Source organism: Argiope bruennichi, chromosome X1 (assembly GCF_947563725.1).
Source record: "Argiope bruennichi chromosome X1, qqArgBrue1.1, whole genome shotgun sequence".
NCBI lineage: Eukaryota > Metazoa > Arthropoda > Arachnida > Araneae > Araneidae > Argiope > Argiope bruennichi.
The window spans coordinates 137420141-137426739 of NC_079162.1; positions in this window are offsets into that span (position 1 = coordinate 137420141).

The following is a 6599-nucleotide window of genomic DNA, read 5'->3' on the forward strand; positions in this document are numbered from 1 at the left end:
TTACAATTATTTTAAACTTAATTTTAAGCTATTAAAATGAAAAGGCAATTTTGATTTTTTTTTCAAGTAAATGGTAGACATACAGGTCTATATTTCTGTAAAATATGATAGTTGTCTGTTTCTTTCATTTAATTTTTTGAGCTTCTATGAAGAGGAAAATTTTCATTTCACATATTATTGTAAAGTTCCAAAACTTTTTTTAAGGACAAAGGAATTAAGAGGCAATTTCGAAAGTAATGTAATCTGACATTTAGCACTTTATTGGATATGAATCTCAACAATGCCCATTAATTCCTTAAAGCTTGAGAAAAAATTTCAAATGTTTAAATTAAAAAATGAAATATTTTAGGTTCTACACTTCAATTCAAGATTAACTATTTTATTTTGAGGATACTTACTTTACTGTGGATGGTCGCCAAGTAGTAAACAAAACGAGCGATAGCTCACCGACGTCGGGAACCCATTCGTGTCATAATCCGTTGATCTGTTAGGTGTGAAGCGGTTCTTTTACATCCGCCTTGGCAAATAGATCTTTTTTTCTCTCTCTCTCTCTCTCTCTCTCTTTGCTGTAATCCGGTTTTGTTCTTCCGCTTTAGCATAAAGTTCCATTTAGTAATGATATTATTAAAAAAGAATATTAATAAAAATAAATGTAGTGACGAGCGCCTGTTGGCGAGCGCCATCTGCTGGTTGTTAGACGGAGTTGACGCTGGTTAGACGGAGAGCAGATCAGACGGATCTGGACGAGAAAAAAGACGTGGCAGATCAGACGGATCTGGACGAAAGTAAAGACGAGACGCGACGTATTCGACGAAATCTACTGAATGTTCAATTCTTTTATGTTAATGTATATATATCCTAAATGTTCTAATCGTCCTAAATGTAATTAAATGTGCGTTCTAAAATAGTAGTGATTTCTGAGTCCTACAAAATATGGGGGTTCTGCCGAGATATTAATGAAGACCGGCACATAGACGAAAGAAGAGCCAAACAGGAGTGAAATTTGACGTGCTACAATAAACCTTTTGGATATCAACTACTTGTGGACTGACGCAGTGTGGATCGACGTTGAAGAAATTGTGAGTACAATTTTGATTTATTCTCAAGTATGGCATTTCTTACACGAGCACGAAAGAGCGACTTACTAACTTTAGTAGACGAATTAGAACTAACGGCACCACAGGATGCCAAAGTGCGACAGTTAGTTACAATGATAACAGAGTCGAAAGACTATGACGAAGAGTTCGTAAAAAACTTACTTTTAACTATCACTCAGGAGCGCGAAAGGTTAGATGCTGAAAAAGCCGAAGCCGAAAAGAATGAGCGTGAATATACTTTGAAAAAGTTAGAACTTGAGTTAAAAAGTAGAGAAAATACTTTAACTGCATCAGATATGCCTAAGACTGATATATTAAAATTGCTAAAGAATTATGATAATAGCGGAGACATAAGTGTTTACCTTTCGTTATTTGAGAAACAAATAAGTAGGGCTAACATTGCAAAAGAAAACTGGATTTCTTATTTACTCGGGTTATTACCATTGGATATAGTCAATTTAATTGCTCGCGAACCTGATCCATCAGCTAATGACTATGATTACATAAAAAAACTGTTGCTTAAAAGATTGAAATTAACTTCCGAACAACTCAGGCAGAAGTTCTTTACTCACAAACGAGATTCTTCTTCATCAAGGCGGGATTTTGGTTTTGAACTGAATAACTTTTTTGAGGAATGGATAAATGGTTTAGAAATAACCGATTTTGAAGATTTAAAGCAGCTAATGGTCGTTGACCAGTTAAAGAGTAAAATACCAAATGACGTACGCGATCATTTTCTCGACGATTTGCCCAAAATAAAGAAAGTAGAAGATTTGGTTAATAAACTGGACGAATATGAAGCTGCACGAAGTCACCTTAAAAAGGAAACAAACAGAAATTGGCGTGTTTCCGAAAACAGAAGTAAATTTGATATCGCGAAAGAAGCTAAAAATTCACCATTGCCGTTCGTTCGTGCTCAAAAGAATTATGCTGATGATAATTACTATAACAAGAGTAATAATAAATGTTTTAATTGTAATGAGACTGGCCATAAATCAACTAATTGCAAGTTTAAAAACAAAGGATTGAAATGTTTCCAATGTGGTAACTTTGGCCACAAAGCCAGTAACTGCCCGCAAAGAGATTTTAAAGTGTCTCTCTCTAATAAAGTATATACTCGTAACTCTCCAAAAACTGTAAATAAGCTTAGTAAAAATGTCGAAATAAATGGTGTAAATTGTGATGCATTAATTGATACTGGAAGTGATATTACTATGATTAATTATGATTTTTATTTGAAAATTGGTAAACCTAATTTAATGACTGATAATGTGAAATTAGCTGGTATAAGTGGAGATAGCATTACTCCTCTAGGTTTTTTTTATTGTGATATATTAATTGATGAATATGTAATATCAACTAATGTGTATGTGTTAAAAATAATGCCGAACGAAATAATCATTGGCATGGACGTATTAAATAATCTAAGCTTTTCATTTCAAGAAAATCAAATTATCATTCATGAAAAAAGAGCCCAAATAAATTACACCCGGCTGGTGAGAAACGAGGTCAAGGTCGTATCACTACGTTCCTCGGAGCTGAAAAGAGACAGTCAGGCACCTATTTTTGCTGAGACTGGCAATAAAATAAATACACATCCTCTCCCATACTTCATTCATTTAACGGATTCGATAAACTATGATGAAATCGACATGAGTCATGTAAAAAAACCGTTGAGACAGGAAATAAATCGTCTTTTAAATAAGTATTCGCCAAACAAAACAAAAAGTACGGATTTGCAAATGAAAATAATATTGAGCGATGATATTCCGATTAGTCATAACCCTCGAAGGCTGCCTTTTAAAGAACAAAAATTCGTTGAAACTCAGATTGATAAATGGCTACAGGAAGGGATAATAAAACCTAGTTGCTCAAATTACTCTTCACCTGTGGTTTTATCCAAGAAGAAGGATGACAGTTATAGGTTATGCATTGATTATCGTAAGCTAAATAAAAAGATGATTAAAGATCGGTACCCTTTACCCCTCATAGAAGATTTGCTCGACAAACTTGAGCAATGAAAAATATTTACTACTTTGGACTTGAAAAACGGATTTTTTCATGTAGACGTAGAGAAAGATAGCACAAAATTTACGTCTTTTGTAACACATCATGGCCAGTGGGAATTTTTTAAAGTACTATTTGGATTTTCCAATAGTCCGAGTGTATTTCAGCATTACATTAATGTGATATTTAGGAATTTGATGCTAGACGGAACTGTACTGATTTATATGGATGACATTATTATTCCATCCAAAACCGAGGAAGAAGGGCTAGAAAAATTACAACGTGTTCTAAAGGTTGCATCAGAGTACGGTTTGGAGTTTAATTTTAAGAAGTGTCAGTTTTTAAAACCACAAATAGAATTTTTAGGCTATAGAATCCAAAACGGAACTATACAGCCCTCTGTATCTAAAACGGTAGCTGTACACAAATTTCCACAACCACAAACTGTTAAACAAGTACAAAGCTTTTTAGGCCTTACTAGTTATTTTCGGAAATTTATACCCCACTATTCAAAAATCGCAAAACCGCTTAGTGATCTACTAAGAAAAGACATTGCATTTAAGTTTGAATCTGAACAAAAGGAAGCTTTTCAAAAACTCAAAGATATTTTAACTCGGGAGCCAATTTTGCATCTCTATCAACAGGGATCAGTTTTAGAACTCCATACAGATGCTAGCAGTCAGGGATTCGGAGCAGTGCTGCTGCAACAGGGAACCGACAATAAGTTTTATCCTATTCATTATTTTAGTCGAAAAACATCTCCACAACAAGAAAAATATAGTAGCTATGAATTAGAAGTTTTGGCTGTGATCGAAGCATTAAAAAAATTTAGACATTATTTACTGGGTTCTAAATTTAAAATTGTGACTGATTGTTCCGCTTTTCAACAAACCATGAGTAAAAGAGATCTTACACCAAAAGTTGCAAGATGGGCTTTACAGTTAGAGGAATTTGATTACCAAATTGTTCACAGATCAGGAAAACAAATGGCACACGTAGATTCTCTTAGTCGAAACGCGGTACTTGTTGTTACTCGTTCATATAGTGAAGTGACCACTAAAATAGCCAATGCTCAAAATCAGGACGAATTCCTTAAGAAATTAAAAGCTTTGATAGATAAGCAAGAAGACGGTGAACACATTGTGAGAAATGGAGTTTTATACAAATACGATAATGGTAGAGAATTGCTCATAGTCCCAGAAGCATTACAAAGAGAAATTATTCGAGGAATTCACAATAAAGGACATTACGCTATGGCTAAGACGGAAGAAATTTTAAAGCAAGAATTTTACATACCAAAGTTGAGGTCAAAAATAGAAAGTGTGATTGCCAATTGCGTGGAGTGTATTCTTTGTAATAAGAAACGTGGGAAAGGTGAAGGTTTCCTTAACCCCATCCCAAAAGAAAATTTGCCTTTAAGTACATATCACATAGATTTCATTGGCCCTATGCCTTCTACAAATAAGAACTATCAGCATATTTTTTCAATAGTCGACGCTTTTACAAAATTTGTCTGGTTGTACCCGGTTAAATCAACATCTACTCAGGATGCAATAAATAAACTTAAGCTTCAACAATCTACTTTTGGAAATCCGACGAGAATAATAACAGACAGAGGTTCAGTTTTTACCTCAAAAGAATTTGAAACATACTGTCAGGATGAAAATATTGAACATTTCAAAATTAGCACTGGAATTCCTCGCGGAAATGGGCAAATTGAAATAATGCATAAAATTTTAATACCCATTCTATCAAAACTCTCAATAACAGACCCTACCAAATGGTATAAACATGTTGCATCAGTGCAAAAAATAATCAATAATACTGTTTCGAGGAGTACAAAGTTTACCCCGTTTGAGCTTTTAACTGGTGTAAAATTAAAAGATACAACTGATTTACATTTAAAGGAAATATTGGAAGAAGAATACACAAAAGCAATGATGGAAGATCGAAATAATATGAGAGACATTTTGAAGATGCAAGAAGAGAATCGGAAAAGTTTCAACAAACGAAGTAAAGTGGCGCGCATCTACAAACTTGGTGAATTAGTGGCCATACAACGGACGCAGTTTGGAACTGGACTCAAACTAAGACCAAAGTTTCATGGACCATATCGGATTGTTAAGGTTAAACCTAAGGATCGCTATGACGTGGGAAAAGTTGGATGTCATGACGGACCAAATACAACTTCCACAGCAGCCGATTTCATGAAAGCATGGTCTTCCGACTAAAAGAAAAAAAAAATGTTTATTGTTTTATCCAGATACTGTTTTCTTTTTTTTTATTCTTTCAGATTTTTCTACTTTAACTTTCGAGGACGAAAGAGACGTCAGGATCGCCGAATGTAGTGACGAGCGCCTGTTGGCGAGCGCCATCTGCTGGTTGTTAGACGGAGTTGACGCTGGTTAGACGGAGAGCAGATCAGACGGATCTGGACGAGAGAAAAGACGTGGCAGATCAGACGGATCTGGACAAGAGAAAAGACGTGGCAGATCAGACGGATCTGGACGAAAGTAAAGACGAGACGCGACGTATTCGACGAAATCTACTGAATGTTCAATTCTTTTATGTTAATGTATATATATCCTAAATGTTCTAATCGTCCTAAATGTAATTAAATGTGCGTTCTAAAATAGTAGTGATTTCTGAGTCCTACATAAATAATAAAAGTTTAGTTATATGCTAATTAGTAAATTAATTATTCCTATAATTAAACATTTTTTTAAATAAATTATTCCCTATAGTAATAATTATTTTGTTCAAATATGTTACTATTTTTTAATGATATCAATATTTCTTTTTCATTATATTTTAAGAATTTAGGGTCGTTAGTTTAGTCGCGTTCTATTCCTTAAGTTGTATTGAATAATTATCCCTTGTATTATTTACAATTTTTTTTAGCAATTAATATTTTCACTTACTTTTCAATTCAAGTTTCAGTATAAAACTGACGTCAATGTTGACAAAAAGAAAATGCAAAATTATAGAAATGCGTTTATCCCTGTTCCATTTATATCTATGTAATCTTTAGGCTTCCGTTGTTCATTATAATGATATTTTTGTGTGTTTCTTTTCAGAAATTAGGCTGAAATACTCAGATAAATGGGAAGGCGGGCGCCTAAAATTTGTATAGAATCAGGAGTAACAAGTCACATTTTTTTTTTTTTATCATTTTATCATGTATTTTTATAAAAATAAAAAAAAATCCTGTATAAAAAATTTGATAAAAATCATCAGTCAATACTATTAACATTTTTTGCATATTTCTAAAATTTTTATACTAATAAAAAGAAGTATTAAATATTACAGGATCGTCTACAAATAATAGTTTGATTAAATCTGTTGATATAATTTTTTTTTTGGACCAGAAACTGGAGCCAACAACATTTATAACTTTTGCTTACTCCAGATATAAAAAATTACACTTTCTTTTTTTTAAATTAATAATTGAAAAATACTGTGAAATATTTTTACTTAATTATTATTAACAAGCAC